The sequence below is a fragment of the Pelodiscus sinensis genome, chromosome 5 (assembly GCF_052426305.1).
Source record: "Pelodiscus sinensis isolate ZL-2025 chromosome 5, ASM5242630v1, whole genome shotgun sequence".
Lineage (NCBI taxonomy): Eukaryota > Metazoa > Chordata > Testudines > Trionychidae > Pelodiscus > Pelodiscus sinensis.
The window spans coordinates 20,277,334-20,295,962 of record NC_143056.1 but is presented as its reverse complement, the minus strand read 5'-3'; positions in this window follow the sequence as shown (position 1 = coordinate 20,295,962).

Below are 18,629 nucleotides of genomic sequence, written 5' to 3'. Positions count from 1 at the left end.
GCATGGAGGATCAGAGTTCCAGAGGCTGTGGAACATACCATATTCCTTCACTGAGCTCTACTTCTAACTTCAGTGCGTATGGGACAATAGGATATGAAATGTTACATGTGCGTTCAAGATGCCCAGGAACACTGCTGATGGAGGAGACTGTATCAGTGCCTTGTTAGATAGATGAGCCTCCTACTAGGATGGAAGAAAGATTTATTGAAAGGGGAATGATTCCTCCCACCTTGGTCATTGACTTTCACTGGGCCCAGGAGATGCATAACCCCCTGCTCTGCCCTGGGCCCCCCCAACCCCTACCCCCAAACTCCCAACTCCTGCCCTGATTTCCCCCCTCCCCGCCCCTTCTCCCAAGCACACCCCATTCCTGCTTCTTCTCCTCCCTCCCAGATACACACTATAGTGTCAATATCACATAACTGGAGCCCTTATAGTACTCTATGCATCTCTTATTTATCATGTTCAGCTTAAGCGTTTTGCCATTTTGATATGGTGCCAATGATATTTCTATTAAACAAGGGAATGTAAAACAGCATGACCTCTAGCTGCAGCTGGGAATTGGCTCTGAATAGCATCCTTAGGTGTTCTGCTTACCCACTCTCACATGTCACCAGCTATTACAGTACCATGTGTTAGAACTGGCTGTTGAATTATGTCTATGGATGTCGATGAAGGCTTCACCACTACAGCTTACAGCTACAGAACCTTGGCAATAACATCCAGATTTTGTGCCCAGCAAATGCATAAAGTCAACAGAGAATCCCACTTTTTTTATGCAGTATTACCCTACTGGGTCCAAATCCAGAACTAGTCTGATTCTGTAACAGCAATTAGTATGTAGCTAAGTTTTCTATTTTCATGCCATCCCTTCCAAACTCGCACCCCCTCCCCAATGGTGAGATGTAAAATGTCTATGAAAAGTCATCCCACATACAGACACAATAAAGCATCGTTTGCATGGTGGCTCATAACACTGAATGATATTAAAATCAAAGAATCTGTCATTGTTTTTATGGTTTGTGTCCAACTTTGCCTTACAGGAGGCAGAAAGGGATGTGGTGCCAAAGGCTTTCTCTACTCTCTTCTCAGGCATAAAGAAAAGAGAACAACCAGCCCTGATTAAAAGCATTTTTCTAAAGCAGGCACCACATGCAAAGATTTGGTTCAAGAAGCATTAAAATCACTGTTGTCAGTTCAGAAACAAGAGGCTGGGGAAAATCTAGGACATTGGTATTGTGTGAGGGTTGCTATGGCAATCCTAACAGAAGGGTTGCTTAATAGGCTTTATTCCCAGGAAACTAAAAATTGCAACTAGCACTCTGCAAAGCATCAGAACCTATGTTCATGAATAGCATCTCTGTGGAAAATTCTGCTGGCTGTTCACATCGTTCTTTCAAAATGGAGCAGCAAATAAAATGTTTTAAGAATCTACTAGTGGTTATTAATGATATAAACAAAATATAGGCAGCCTGTGCATAATGAGTCACGTTCAGCTGCAGCAATGTAAGTGGAATGCTAAATTTCTCTACACAAGACTGGCATTGTAATGTACTTAAGGATATGTACTAGTGACACTCTGTGTGCTGATAAATGTTTTATTAAATAGACAATATTTACAAGTCGTATTTCCTGACTTCCATGACTTTATATAGTCCTATCCCTGAAAATAACAAAACATTAAATGAATTCTGCTGGCTTTTTCACGTAGTACTCAGAAGCAAGATATTGCCTAAAATATTCCCAAATCTTAGCTGTTCACATTTACTTTAGGAAGCAGATTATGAAGCATTTCTCCAATTCAGAGTTTACCTGCAAAGCAGCTTAAATCTGGAAACATTTTATCTCCATGGAGGGAGACAGCATGAATAACGGTTAGAACACAGCGATGGGAGTTCTCAGTTCTATTCTTTGCTATGCCAGAACCTCACTTTGATACCTCACTAATGTCTGGTATTTCTCTTAACCCTGCTGTTGTTCAATTTCCCACTCCCACCCATGTGTAAATTGGTGATTGACAGTATTTACCTGCCTCACTTAGGTATTCCAATTTATCTAAAGTATTTTGAGTAACTTGACTAAAGGGTGCTAAAAATACAACTTATTGAAAGTTGGTGCACATGCATCACTGCATGCTACTAAATAGAATAAAAACTGTTCAATTGTGTGTCATAGGCCTCCATTGCCAAAGGAGATTGTCTTTTATCTCAAGTGCTAAGTGTCCTTTGCTTTTGGATGGTTTGAGTTGCAACACAATGTAAGCCAGGAACTTCCAAATAACCATGGTTGTAATATAGTATTTCATAGTCACAGAATGGCTATAGAAATTACACAAATTTTAGATTATTTAGTTCATTATGTGAAGAGACAATGCTTTTAGCTTTTAAAATGTCCCAATAACACTGAGAATTTTTAGAGAGGATAACAATTTTATAGATTGGAAATATACAAGATGTCTACTTTCTTTGCCTGGGAACCCATAAGAAAATGGTTTCAAAAGGGGCTTATCTCAGTGGAAAAAATAATAAATATGAACACTTAGCGATTTCTCTTAAGTCTCAGAGGGGTAGCCATGTTAGTTGGTAATTTTAAAAATAATGAGTAGTCCTGTGGCACCCTAGAGACTAACAAATATATAATATCATACGCTTTCATGGGCAAAAGACTGCCACCTGTAAAAGTTACACCATTTCAGTGTGTTACATAAGTAGATTAAAGCAAAGTTTGGAGATACCCTAACAAGCCTACCATTATAACCAATGAAATATCAAGGTCCTGAAATTAAGCTTTCAAAATGCATTCACAGGAAAATGTCTAATGAAGCTTTTTTGTAACTAGCCAATTAGCCTGTCATAAGACGGGATTTTCAGGTCTCTCCTCCACGTCGGTCTTCTCTCCTGAGTCTCCCGTCTCTCGCTCCGTGTCTCTCTTTCTCTTCTCCTCCCCCTCCTGCCTCTCACTCGGGGGACTGCAGAGCCCAAACGGCCATTAGACTCTGTGCTGCATGGGGAACGCAGAGCCCAAACGGTTGCTTGCGCCACTTGCTCCCACGTGGCGGCCCAGCTGAGCGGCGCAGAAGTCAGCCAAGCGCCACTGCAGGAGGTGAAGGGAGGTGACATTCACGGCCAGGGGGCAGGGTCTGGAGCCGCTGTCACCGTCCCGCCCCCCTTCCCCTCCCGCTGTGGCACTTAGCTGACTTCTGTGCTGCTCAGCTAGGCTGCTTCGGGGGAGCAAGTGGCCTTTTGAGCTCCCCCGTGGCAGCCTGGCTGAGCGGCGCAGAAGTCAGCCAAGCGCCATGGCAGGAGGCGAAGGACATGACTCAGGCAACAGCACCGCCCAGAGAGAACAGCCAGCATTTTAGCAACAGCGCTGCCCCGAGGGAACAGCCAGCATTTCAGGCAACAGCACCTTCCAGAGGGAACAGCCAGCATTTCAGCATTACAGACTCTCAGACATTGGACTACTATATATATGATGAAACACAAACAAAACTGGACTTTGAATGAAAAACCCATGTTTAAAACAAGATCAGAAATCTTGACAGTAAATAATCAGAGCATGCTTGCTAAACTTCCTTCCCCAAATAGCTTGATATATGTTATTAGGGTTGCCAGATGGTTTCAGAAAAAATACTGAAAAAAAAGGACCCAGAGAATTGTGTAGCCCCTTTAAGAAATGTGTGTGTAGCCATGGCGCCCGCACGGGCATTTGTGTGCGCCCGCCAAGTGCTCAGGGTTGGCCCTGCCCCAGGCGCGTGGCACATGTGTGGTGCTAGAGCCAGTCCCGGGCGCATGGTGAGCGCCGGCCCCGGGAGCGTGGCGAATTGGCATCCCTGCCCCATGGCACACAGCTATGGGGGGTATGCCGGCTTTGGACACGTGGCTATGGGAGGGTGCTGGCCCTGGGCGCACAGCAAATGGGTGGCCCCGCCCGTGGCCACGCGGCACATAGGGTTGCTGGCCCCAGGCACGTGGCTCATGGGGGTGTGGTGTATACGCGGCCCCGCCCCCGGGTGCGCAGGTGTCCCCGCCCTCTGGCGCCTGGCAGGCGAACGGCCACTCCCCCTGGTGCCCAGCAGCTTCAAATGGCTGGGGACCACTGCTGTAGAGGTCTCCTGATCTTAACTGTTGCTGTGGTCTAGGTACTATTTGCATTGCTCAGTAACCACACTAGGTATGTGGGTTACACATGATGAAGCTTTTTGGTCCTAACAGGCTGCTGGCGGCTGCCCGTCATCTTGCCTTACTGCACGGGGCTGGACAGCTCCCCTGCGGAACCCAGTAAGCACTAGGGTTGCCAGGCTGCCTCTGTAGTAAGCTGGACAGCCTGGGATTTTCACCTCCTGGCCAGGAAAAAATCAGAAAGTACTAGACATTTAGATGTCCAGTATTTTCTGATATTTTTACCGGACAGGAGGCAAAAATACCAAACTGTCCAGTTCAATACCAGACACCTGGCAACCCCTATATGTTATCTCCATAAGCTATCACATTGACATATCAGACAAAGGATTGCTCAATTGTAAGAGTTTTATTAGCTATACTTTATGTATAATTATGCATAATGAATGCATACAGACAGGTCTGCTGACAGGGCAGGGGCTAAGGGGACAGCTGGAGCCCCAGGCCCTTTAAATAGCTGCTGGAGCACCATGCAGCATGCTCCAGACAGCTCTGAGGGCTGGCTGAGAGGTGAGGGGGCTACCACAGCATACTCTGGACAACACTGAGGACTGGCTGCCCCCACCCCTGCCCCTTCTTGGAACTTGAAGCTAGGTCCAGGCACCCAGCAAGTCTGTCAGTCCTTCCTGCATACAGATGAGATAAAGCTTAGGCCACATTTCTGTGGTTTTGACAATTCTTATTACACCAAATTGCTGCTATGCTTAAAATGATATTACTGCTGACAAAACAAAGGTAATAGTTTGTATTGGGAGAGGCAAGTAAGAGCTACACAAACATGTAATGATACATTTTTTAAAAATCTGGAAAAGCTCAAAAACTGTAGAAACACTGGACCAGAAATTGAAAAGTGGGTCTCTGAAGGAGCAGACCAAGAGATCAGAGAAGACTTTCTGGGTGTCTGGCTGGTGAGTCTTGCCCACATGCTCAGGGTTTAGCTGATCGCCATATTTGGGGTCAGGAAGGAATTTTCCTCCAGGGTAGATTGGCAGAGGCCCTGGAGGTTTTTCGCCTTCCTCTGTAGCATTGGGCACAGATCACAGCTGAAGGACTCTCTGCATGTTGGGGCCTTCAAAGTATTGGAAGGCTTCAATATCTGAGACATAGGTGAGAGGATTATTCTAAGAGGGGTGGGCGAGATTCTGTGGCCTGCACTGTGCAGGGGGTCAGACTAGATGATCATAATGGTCCCTTCTGACCTTAAAGTCTATGAGTCTATGAGAAGACAATGACTATCACAGAAGGTGAAAGAACTTCCCAGTGCCTAGAATGTTGTAACTAGCTTGTTTATGCAGTCTACCTGGTCTGTCAGACTCTAAGTGACAATAATTCTGCCTGAAATAGAAAGGCAATAATTAAGCCTAAATTGGGTGGAGGAATGACTCAAGTTTCGCAACTTTTACCCCCAACAGTAAAAAAATGTTGGATCTGGAGCAGGGTTAAGATTCCAAAACCCCATCTAGAAAAGTGTGAGGACAGTTGCAGCTCTTATTTTGTTTTCAGGTTCATCTCAATTATGGTGGAGTTTTAAAGGGGCAATACAAAAGAGAAAAAATGATTTGGGCTCTTTTGCATTTCTGCAATTAGGCTTGGCAAAATGATTTTTTTTAAATAATGTGTATGGTGAAATTGAGGTTTACTAACATTTATGAATAAAAATCTAATCCTGCCTATTGGAGTCTATAGATTGACTTCAGAGGACTTTGCATCAAGCTATTAGAGAGGAAAGTATCAATATCTTAATTTTTACAGATTAGGAGATGGGAGGTACAGAGAAGTGAAATGACTTCCCTGAGGTCACTCAGCAAGGGTATGTCTAAACAGCAACATTATTTCTAAATAACTAGCGTTATTTTGAAATAACTTAGTCTACATCTACACAGCAGGCAGTTATTTCAAAATAATGTCGAAATACTGTCAAGCTGGAGGACTTCTTACTCCAACTCCTGTAACCCTCATTGTACAAGGAGCAAGGGAAGTTGGAGAAAGAGTGCTCTATTTCAAAATAAGTGCTGTGTAGACGCTCTCAATTTTGAAGTAAGCAATTTTGAAATAAGCTACGCAATTGATGTAGCTCAATTTGTGTAGCTTATTTCGAGTTAAACCCTATTGTGTAGATGAGCAGACCTCAGAATAGAATGAAGGTCTTCGCACTCTCACCCTAGCATCCTTTACACCCGCGTTTCTCAAACTGTGGGTCTGGTCACGAGAAACTTACAGCGGGGTTGCAATTTAGAGCGGGATTGCAGTATCACAAAATTTGAGAACCGCTGCTTTACACTACACTTATTTCTTATCTAGATGATATAAGGATAAAATATCAAGTTATTTTTGGCTTTCATGCACATGAAAATATAGGATGGAGTTACAGCCCAAACTGGCAAACATGACCCAGTTGTATCTATGGGACTGTTTGTGCTGGTGGTGGTCCATATTGCTCTTGCTAGTAAGCATCAGGTTTAAGCCCTTAATTTGCACTTCTGTGGTCTTCTCTTTTTGTGATCTTCAGCTGATCTGTGCATAGCAGCCATCAAGCACTGGACTGCTTAGAGACAGGTTGCAAAGCACCATTTTATCTGAAGTTTTTTATTTCACACCTTGAGCAACTACAGGAGCAACTGCATTGCTTAGCTGCTGTCTGCACCAAGGCAACAGCGAATCCAATTAAAACGTACCGTTCTCATATAACGGTAACTCATCTGCATGGAATGCAGCTGTTACGGATTCCCTGATAGTTTAAACCTCAGTAATTTGTATCCTTAACTTTAAAAATTGCCAATTTGCATTTCTTTTTTTTATCACCTTTGTTTCACATTAGTCCTGGATGTCAAACAATAAAAGGATTATCTGAGTATCAGATTGTACAGATGCTCCCAAACTATACTGTGATACTGCTTCTCTAATCCTTTGAGGGATTTTGCATTTTGAACTGAAACTGAACTGTATTATATTAACAGCCACTGTTTCCCAAGCATTCAGAAATCCCATTCTTATAGCATCTATAAGGCTGCAATCCACTCAATTTTACTCTCTGAAGATTCAACCCAAGCTTGTGTGGCAATAATTCGCCTGTACACATTCATAAATTGCCACAAAACTTCACTTTGGAAGAGTAGCCAAAGCAGCACACTGATTATAATGGGTGAGCTCATGCTCTGCTTGTAACAAGCTCTCCATTGTTCATGCCTTTGGAGATGGGAATCTTATGAATGGCTGGGAATATATTGAGATTGTGGGGTCAGAAGATGTAGGAGAAAGAATTGAGCTTTAGAATATTTAAATCCTTTTCAGTGGTCAGAAGTGGTTGTAAAAATCTACTTGTTAACTCCCCCAAGGGGGAAATGACTGAATGCTCCTGTATTAAATTCTGTTGCAGCTCCCGTTTTCTTTTTGCAATGAATTATATTTGCATATGTACTAAATACTCACTATTTGGGCCTGATCTTGTTCCCATTGAAGCCAATGATGAGATTCTGGCTTCAATAGGAGCAGGACTGGCCCGTTTGTTATACGGTTTTAGTGAAAGTGACAATTACAGAAAGATTATCAGGAAGGACAATCATAATGTCTGCATTAGAATTTGTACATTGCAATGTAAAGGGTACCTTGTCATAATGCTAGTTTGTAGTCATTATCTTTTGTTGTCCTTTGCTTTACCAAAATACATCATGTTCCAGGATTCCTTGCTATTTTACAGTGACGGTGATGCTGATCAATTGTTCTTTAATGTGGTCATCCCAGTTATCCCCTCAACTTTTCTCTTGATTGCAATAACAGTCATGCAGGACTCTAGCTAATAGCTACTTTTATGGACAAGTGGTAAATCCTCCACTCCTAAAGCAAAGGAATTCAGTGGAAAAGCAATTCAAGTACTGTGCCTGCGTCTGTGCAATTAATTCTAGAAAAGCGCTGGAGCACATTGTGATATTTAAAACAAAACAACAACACCAAGGAAATTAAATTTTCCTGAGGTGAAAGTTCATGCATTGGAAGACAGGAAGACTGAAAAAAAAAGTTAACCAAAAAAATTAAGAAAGGATTTATGTGAAAAATCTGGAGATCATGAATTAAAGTTGCTGTTTTGAGATCAACTAGATGACAGGAAAATATTACATTAAAAAAGAGAAAAAAAAGATGCAGAAAATGCATAGAAGAATGAGACTGCTAAGGCAAAATTATTAGATTACATAACAAACAATTAGGCAAGGGCACATCAAGAAAACAGTAAGTTAATGGGTCTCATTTCTTCTCTTCCCCCACCCTGCAGGACTCTTGTGTTTTCAAATACTGAAATAATTGTAACAATTGTCTTATTAACTATAGTTTAATGGAAGTGTATATGAAGTAATGTTTACTTTAAATTAATCATTACTCGTCTGGTTTACTTGTGTTATTGGATGGAAGGAATTTCTTTAAACACCTTGAACATTTTCCTTAAAACCTCAGCTGAACTATATGAAACAAAAAACAGAACTATGTAGCACTTTAAAGACTAACAAGATGGTTTATTCGGTGATGAGCTTTCATGGACTGGCCCACGAAAGCTCATCACCTAATAAACCATCTTGTTAGTCTTGAAAGTGCTACATAGTCCTGTTTTTTGTTTCAGCTACACCAGACTAACACTGCTATTTCTATCACTGAACTATATGCTGAGACTGCCACCTTGTGGCACAATTCTGACTTTTTCCTTCCTGTCTTAAAAATGTCCTCACACCTTCATTTCCACATCCAATGCTATGAATGGGACACATTCTGCCCAATTAAAATCAGTTGGGGACCACACAAGTGAGAAGCAAAAAAACTCACACAAGGGAGAAGCAAGTGGGATAGGGATAGGGGTGCAGGTTCTGGGTGGGAGATGAGGTGCAGGATGCAAGGTCTGGCTGTGAGGTAGGGTGCAGAAGCAGGATGGGAGTAGGGTGTCTGGCCAGGGGGAGAGAGCAAAATCAATGGCCATTTTTCAAAACAAAAACAAAAACAAAAAAACCCTCTTCAGTGTAGACATACCCTGGAAGAAAATAAGGTGATAGGTAAAGAACAAACCAATCTGATAGCTTTCTTTGATAGGATATCAAGCCTTGTGGAGAAGAGAGAAGCAGCAGATGTGGTATACCTAGTCAGTTCTGTTGATATTAATAAAATGCAATATTTACCCGATTTCTGCATTTGTAAAGTAAAGCATTTGATATGGTCTCACAGGACTTTCTTATCAATAAACTACAACTTAAATGGGGCTTATAAGGTGGGTGCATAACTGGTTAAATAACCATTCTCAAAGAGTAGTTATTAATGGTTCACAGTCATGTTGTAAGGACATTACAAGTGGGGTTCCGCAGGGGTCTGTTTTGGGACCGGTTCTGTTCAGTGTCTTCCAACAATTTAGATGATGGCATAGAGAGTACACGTATTAAATTTGCAGATGATACCATACTGGGAGTGGTTGCAAGTGCTTTGGGGGATAGGGCCATAATTCAAAATTGATCTGGACAAAATGGAGAAATGGTCTGAGGTAAACAGGATGAAGTTTAATAAGAACAAATGCAAAGTACTCACTTAGGAAGAAAACAATCACTTTTACACATACAGAATGGGAAGTGACTATCTAGGAAGGATTACTGCAGAAAGAGATTTAGGAGTCATACTGGACCACAAACTAAACATGAGTCAGCAGTGTGACACTGTTGCAAAAAAAGCAAACAGGACTCTGGGATGCATTAACAGGAGTATTGTGAGCAAGACACAAGAAGTAATTCTTCCGCTCTACTTTGCGCTGATTAGGCCTCAGTTGGAGTATTGTGTCCAGTTCTGGGCACCACATTTCAAGAAAGATGTGGAAAAATTAGAGAATGTCCAGAGAAGAGCAACAAAAATAATTAAAGGTCTAGAAAACATGAGCTATGAGGCAAGGCTGAAGGAATTAGGCTTGTGTAGTTTGGAAAAGAGAAGACTGAGAGGGGACATGATAGCAGTTTTCAAGTATCTAAAAGGATGTCACAAGGAGTAGGGAGAAAAATTGTTCTCTTTGGCCTCTGATGATAAGATGAGAAACAATGGGCTTAAATTGCAACAAGGGAGGTTTAGGTTGGACATTAGGAAAAGCTTCCTAACTGTCAGGGTGGTTAAACACTGGAATAAATTGCCTAGGGAGGTTGTGGAATCTCCATCACTGGAGGTATTTAAGAGCAGGTTGGATATATATCTATCAGGGCTACTCAACTTTAGAAGCCCTTGGAGCCACAATGATACTTATAGCCAGAGCTCGCCGAACCGCAGTGAGCCCCGTTCGCCAGCCACGCAGTCCGGCGATCTGCGCATGCGCAAATCATTCTGCGCATGCGCGGATCGCCTGAACCCGGTTCTTCTAGGTTGCAATCTACTCGCCATGGGCAAGTAGATTGAATTATTTGTCGAGCCCTGCTTATAGCATATGCGGAGGGCTGCAACTTAAGTGTGGTTGCATATACGTACAAATATATATGCAAATATCTTATTTCACGCTGACAGGAATGAATACAAAGATTAAGGCAAGACTACACAAAATGCAGGGCCCATTTAAGTCAGTTCTGCTGATATTAATAAAATGCAATATTTATCTGATTTCCACACATATGACAGCACTTTTAATGAGCAATCACAGTCCAGGAATTTAACTACTAAAACACATATGAACAGAAGAACATTATATTGAACTTTTTTTTTTTTGGCTCCCACCTGTAGGCTGCATGTTGACCCCCGCGTAAACCCAAACTGCGCTGTGGGGCACAAACGGGCTGTGGGCCGCATGGGCCACATGTTGAGTAGCCCTGATCCTAGATAGTGCTTGGTGCTGCCATGAGAAAAAGGGGACTGGATCTGATGATCTCTCGCTGTCCCTTCCAGTTCTAGTATCTATGATCTAGTAATTAGCTACTACTTCCCTCAATTGGCCGGGGTGGGGAGAATTGGATTTGCAATGACCAGAATGATCAGACTGTCAGCTCAGCTGTTTGTTTTCACTATTTCACTTTGCCCTCGGACTTTACCCATCCTACATGAGTTCTTAAAGATACTTGCTAAAGGTTCCAAGATTGCTTCAGCTAGTGTGAATTTCATCAGTCCCTGATGACTTGAATACATCAAACTTATCTAAATATTATTTAGACTGTTCTTTCCCTATTTTGGCTTATGTTCCTTCTTCCTTGTTAATATTAATTATACTCACTGTCTGGTCTTTTATTGAAGACTGAAGCAAAATGAGTATTAAACATCCAAACTCTCACCTTGACATCAACCATTATTAGCTTGCCTTTCCCAGTGCTTTAATCACCAGACTATAGAGTTGTTCTCATGCTCTCTGATTGGCCCAGTGAATAATTTTGTATTTAAATAAAGTACTAGAAGATTTACCCAGCACTGCTCAGGTCCTTAACTCAATTTTTGTTTATTAAAAAATAAAAGGAAAATGTACACACTTCATTGAAATCATTGTTCTGGGGTGGGGTTGGGGATGAAGGGTTCAGTATGCACGTTGCCCTGGGGGAGAGAGGACTAACCCAGCCCTCTCTCACTGCAGCAGTTTGGGCCTGGTGAGAAGCACCTCTCCATGGCTACTACAGATCCAATGGGTACAGCTGGGAGACGGATGCATGACACCTGCCTGGGACAGGTACAGGTTCATCTGCTCCCTGAGTTCTTCAGTCAGAGTGAGGAATGCAGCAAACTGTGCACTTTCCCCTTGCTCCCTGATGAAGGGGAACAGCTAGCACAGTCCCTGTACGAATCGGGGGAGGTGAGACTTCAGCCAGCCCTGCCCTCCCTAAAGGGTACGTGAGGGTGGGAGGCTCAGTGCTGGGGCAGTCCTGGACAGGGGGCACCCCCAGCCAGTCCCTTTTGCCTGTGTGGTGATTCTGCCTCTCTTCTGTATGATTTTATCAGAGGCAATCCCATTCCGGGCACATCCCATTTTCCTGGCATAGCCAAACTCTTATCTTGCAATAAGTTATAAAAGTTATAATATGCCAGATTTGGTGGTCTTACCATTTAGGGGGAGTTCTTAAACAAACATACAAACTCTCTCAAATATATAGTAGATAACATGAACAGGAGAAACTGAAAGCAGCATAGCCTATAGGTAAGGACCCTCACCTGGCAGGAGGAGAACCATGCTGCTCTAATAACTAGTTATACAAAGTGGAGCATCTTCAGCAGAAGAGACTGAGCACAGTCTAGTGATTAGGCTGCTCATCACAGAACTACTAGAATGGAGGTCAACTGCGTGGGGATTCCAGTGGGGGTCTCCTACATCCTAGCAAAGTACCCTAACCACCGGCTTAAAGGGGACATGGCCACAAAGGCTGTTTGGAAGCCTAGAACAGACATTTTGAAGTTGCTGACTAATTCCGAACAAAATATTTTTTTGATTATTCAGTTTTCTGGCTGAACAATTAATTATTTGCCCCAGCTCCATCCCAGTGCTTAAAGTAGTTTAAAAAAAAGTAAGGGTCTATTCTACTCTGAGTGTGGCAGCTTTGGTAAGACAACACTTTAGCATAGTGGTCACCAACCAGTCGATCGGGATCTACTGGTAGATCTTGGAGCCTCTGACAGATGATCCCGACTGATTTGGCCAAGAGGCTATCAAGTGCAGCACTTCAGCTGCCCCTGTCCCCACTGCTGCACACCTCCTGCCCTTTGCCTTGGAGCCTCCGGCTTTCTATGCAGGGCAGGGGAGCGTGAGGGGTGCTCATGCCAAGGTGCCCCCTTTCCCACTCTGTATTCTGTTTCCACAAAGCAGACAGGGGGCACAACAGGACTTGGGATGGAGTTTGCTGGCTGTTTTAGGGAGTGGGCCAGGGCAGGGGTGAGCCTGCCTTAGCCCCACTGCACCACCAACCAGGAGCCACTTGAGATAAGCACTGCCCTGCTGGAGCCCACATCCTGAACTCCTCCCCTAGTCATGAACCCCTTCCTGCACCCCAAGCCCCTGACTCAGCCCCAAGCATCCGTGTATCCAAACAGCCTACCAGAGCCTGCACCTAGAACCCCCTCTAATACCCCAACTGCCTGCCCCAGGCTCAAGTCAGAGCCCCTCCTCCACTCCAGATCCCTTAATCCAAGACCAGAACCTGTGCTCCAATGCCTGGTGGGAGGGAGGGAAGGAGAATGGAGTAAGCAATGGGCGGGGCGTTGGAGAAGGGGCAGGAAGGAGGTGGGGCAAGGGTGTTTGGGTTTGAGGTAGATCTTGGATTGTACTTAAATTAAAAAAGCGATCTCGTGCTTAAAAAGGTTGGAGACCACTGCTTTAGCATACGTCTTTCAGTGATACAGTTTGTGTTGGGGTGAGAAGGAAAGAAAGATGTTTGCCAGGCCTGTGATCCCTGGCAATCCCTCACACTTTAAGCACTAAAGTCTCTGGAAAGAAAGTTCTCCGAAGAAGAGACTTCCTGAGCAGAGCTCTTTTAAATGGGTGAAACCTGCCATGACAGGATGATTATTTTAGGCCATTTTGGATTAACATTCATTTTAAAGTCTTGGATAAAAAGAGATGTGATTACCCTTATTGTATGACCAAATGGTGCCAGAACTGTGCTTAACATGACTTAACTGAGGGATCACTCCTAACCTTTGCCTTACACTCAAAGTGTTGGGTATCAAGCTAAAAACTCAAGTGAGAGAGGACCGGGTGCTTTTTCCTGATGGTGTAAATGCTGTTGATTCATTTAATGAGCTGTGTAACCCCTTCTCTCTGTAGGTTTTTGGTTGGGGGCGAGTAGTAGAACTGTAAAAAAGGCACTACAGTGAGAGCTGCTGCAGCAGTAGCAGTGAGGTTCTTCCCACATGGCAGATAGCTGAAATCACTCGTAGTCAAGCTAGGCAGGGATGTTTCAGAACCCAGATTTGGTATGGTAGCTGCAGACAGCGTTGCGCTGAGAGATCACACAACAGCAGCATGCTTCCTATCCACTAACCCTGACCATTTTTGTTTTTTAAGTTTATCCTGACTAACTCGGCTACTCCCTGAAGCTCCTGGAAGGGTAGTTACTAATACCTAAGCTAGGCACAGGTGGTATCAAATGATTGGACCATTAAAGCAGCACAGCCTCAATGAGAGGCGGCAAAGCAATAAGAGGAGCAGCAAAGTATCTCCATATAGAAGTCAGGCAACACTCACCTACTCCACCAGAGGCTGCAGGAGCCTACCATAATGTACCCTTTGACTCTGAAGTTTCAGAGGGGTTGCTGTATTAGTCTCTAAGGTGCTGCAAGACTATTTGTTGTTATTTAAGTTTTTCCAGTTACAGACTAACAAAAAAAGTAGGTGGTATCATGAACAACTCCACTTCTTTTGAAGAAGTGCGTTGTGCCCACTAAAAGCTCATGAATACCACTTACGTTTTTGTTAGTCTCTAAGATGCTGCAAGACTAGTTGTTGTTGTTTAAGTTTTTCCATTGACTCTGACACTGTGCTAACCTCTGACAACAAACTGAGTAGGATGCAGCAGAAGGAAGGGGGGAAATAGTGTGTTAAAGTGACATCTGTTCATTCCACATTCATACCAGTAGGTGTTTTACTTAAGTCTGTATTTTTAATTCACTGTTACTGTGTTTCTCCAAGTTAATTCTGTGCTTCCTCTTCCCTCAATAAAAAAGGTTTTTGGTGTGAGTTGTACACAGATTCTATGCTTACCAGTGCATAGGTATTACTTATTCAGGGTGCACAAGAGAAGAATTTAGTTTTAGATATTTAGTGGGAGCTCAAACTGATTTTTATTTAGTAATTTTACAAGGTCCCCAAGGCTATGTCTACACTACAAGGTTTTTGTGCAAAAACTGGTGAAGTGTCCACACTTCAAGCGCGTTTTTGCGAAAAAAATACAGTAAATTGACAGGACAGAGGGCTTTTGCCAGTAGAGTTATTCCTGTCCCCACGAGGAATAACTCCTTTTTGTGCTACAGCTCTTGTGCAAAAAGGCAGGCGTGGACACTCCACAGGGGTTTCTTAAGCAAAAAGAGCCTATCAGAAAAAGCACAGGTGCTCTGATGGCCATTCTGTTAGTGGCAATCAGAGCTTTCTTGCACAAGAGCATTCATGCAGTGTGAACGCTCTCTTGCACAAAAGCACATCACTTTTGCAATGTCCTTTTGAGGTATGGACACGCTTTTGCACAGGAAGTTTTTGCAGAAGATCTCTTCTGCAAAAAGCTCCTTGTGCAAAAAACCTGCAGTGTAGACAAAGCCCCAGATATCAAACCCAACCCTTGTTGCTACCAGCAAAACCTGATGGGAGGTTTATACTGGTAATTTTCATCAGAGGCAGATAGGTATTTACATAACTTCATCTATCCTTTCACTGATGGGCCAGTGTCTTTCCACCAAGTTTTCAGTTCCTAACAGCAGGAGGTGAATTTAATTTTTCATCTCTCTACAGAAAGGTCAGACTGATCATGAGGCAAGTATGTAGATATTTCATCTAGCAGTCATGTTAGGGAGATCAATCCTGTTACAAGGTGACACAGCATGCTTTGGCTGAGGTTAAAGTATGTGTACGTGTTCTTTGATTAGTCAGGTTGGTATAACTTGCTTCTTAATGCAGCTCTGCCCAAAACAAAATGTATGGATTAGTATGATTCAGTCAGTCCCACTGACAATCCTCACTGTCCAGTGATGACTTTTGCTTACTGACCATATTCTAGTTCTTCTCTGGTCCCTTCGGCACACAAAAATCTCAGTCCTTCTCTCAGGAGAATGCTCACTACCCCTCAGACCTGGGCCCCTTTTCATTTTCTGACTGCAAAGCCTTTTATAATAGCAGCTACAGGAGTCCTAGCCTTGCCTCTTGTTGTGATCTGTATTAACCCCTTTTCTGCATGAATGGTATGTTGGGTCTGACACTATCATAAAGTAAACTTGAAGTTGTCATAAATTATGAGTTCCCAAGAAAACTTTTAGAACTTAGGTCCCACCACAATTTTGGGACAGAGATCCCCTAGGTCAATATAATATTTATCATCATAGTTACTACAGATTGGACCTCTTAGGATCTGTCTGGTCCCAAATGAGGGAGTTTGCCAGATTAGAGGAGGTCAATTCCTGCTCTACTGCCAGTAGTCCCTCTGCCCGGCTCCATTTCTGGCCCAGCTGCCGATTCCTCGCTGCTTCCGTCCAGGCTGGACTCCCTGCCCTAGCAGAGCTGTCAATCCTGTTGCTGCCAGACTGGAAAGGATCCCAGCTACTGGATCTTTGCCAGGGCTCTCTGGTCCAGGAACATTCATGGTCCTCCCCCACCATGGGTGTTGCCGGACCAGAGAGTCCCAATTTAGAGAGGTTCAACCTATATAATTTTTATATAGAGAGTTTGGAGACATATTTTACGGCTATAAACACATACACATTTTAGCTTTCAGTTTGCCTAACATTACAGTCAGTTACAATACATGGATGTAAACTGTAGTCTTTTGTGGCTTCTGTCCACAATTAAAAGTGTCTACAGGAGCTTTGGGCTGTAAGTGCTCAATATTCATTAATATCTAATAGGACGTAAGCATTCCCTTTATTTAAAATGTTATGCAGCAAGTTAAAAATATAGGATGCAAGTAACATGATTGTCTGTGGGGAGACAACAGGAAAAACTGTGTAGCACAATATGTAGCATATGTGCACACATAGCAGACGTGCAGTGAGGAAAGAGTAGGCTAGATTGGGACTCTGATACTCTGAAGGAGTACTGCACTAGTAGAGCTCCATTCCACCCCAGAACCCCTGAGTACAGAATCAATGTGAGACTGATCATTCCCTTTCCATTTTCATGTGCATACATTATTCATAGAGATTTAAAACAGAAGGCTGTACCACTGTGTGCAGAGAATTATTTTTTCCTACTATATGCAGGTATATCTGTTGTGATTCAAACTCAAATCCTTCTGCTTTCTGTAGAGCGACTGGACACTGTTAAAAATACATTGCATTTCACACTGCAATTCAGAGGTGAATTTAGTGACCTATAGTTTCAGCTTTTATAGTTTGAAAAGAATTTTAGCATACATTGGAATGAACAGTATTACATAAATATGTATTAAGATTGATTATCTTCTGTCAACACAAACCTCAGAGATACCCGATTACTCTGTCACAAGAAGCAACTGTCCTTTGGCCTCTGTCTCTCTGTCAAACAGATCCTTCTGCTTAAATATACTCTATGCCTGTTTTCCTCACTCAGTTGCTGTATTTTATACCTGGGAAACCACTGATGCAAGGTTCTTGTTGGACTGTATTATTTAGAAAGGTGGCCTGGTGTTTAGCCCTTTTTTTGGTGCAACACACAGAAAACTAAGAAAAGTCTAAGCAGAAGAAAGGTTGTTTTAAGAACATTACTTCATAGCATCTTTTAACTCTTTCTATGGATAATTTAATCATGGATGCTTACGTAGTAAGATGAGAGCCTGAAACAGAAGCCCAATAGGGTTGCCAGATGGTTTCAATAAAAATACCGGGCACACTTGATAAAAATGTGCTGACCAAAAAAAAAAAAAAAAAGTCCAACCATGATATGGGAAGTATATTGCCCGAAAATTCAGACAGGGCAGAAGGGAGTGAGGGAGGATCACTCAGGGGCAAGGCGTGAACCTAGTACCATGCATGGCCAGGCTCGGTTCCCTGCTCCGGCCCCCATTATAAGAGACACACTCGTGCGCTGTGTTTTACACTCGGCCTTAGGGAGCAACATCAGACAGTCCCTCTCCACGGGCTGTGCAGCACTCTGGTGGTAGGATCTGAGGATGCTCTCACTGACGGAAGGAGTGAGGTGACCTCATGTCCCTTGAGATCATCCCGTGGCCCTATAGAGCATCTTTTGGGGGTTCACCCATAGAAAGCCCCAGACCCCCACCCCCCATTTTCCATGCCCTTGGGGTCAAAAAGCTGGAGGCAGGAAGCTAACTCACCTGCACCCTGGGCTCAGCATCACCCCGGGCCTGCCCTCGGGCTCTGCTTCTCCCTTCAGCGGGACACAGAGGGGACCTGGCTCTGGAGAGTGGCTGGTCAGAGCCCTGCTGATCTCTGCACAGAGCTAGGCGGATGCGCCTGCTCCTGCCTGGCCTCACCAGCCACCAAGCCTCTATTGCCTGCGAGGTTTGTATCTGAGCCCAGACTGGCTTCCTCACTCTGTGTCTTTGGTGCAGTAACACATAGCGCTGTCCTCCGCGCTCAGGCTGTCCAAGCGCAGGTAGAAATTGGTGCTGTCCTTGGAGGCTGTAAATTGGCCCTGGATGGTGGTAGAATAATACAGTAATTACTCGTTTAACACGTGCCCACTTAACATGTTTTCGCAATAGCATGATTTTTTTTTTAGGGAATATTTTTTGAATAACACGACCATCCCTGAAATAACATGAAAATAATCAAGTGATGGACCATTTCGCACAGCAGTATAAGTTGGTGAAAACAGTGGTAATATGCATGAGTGGATAA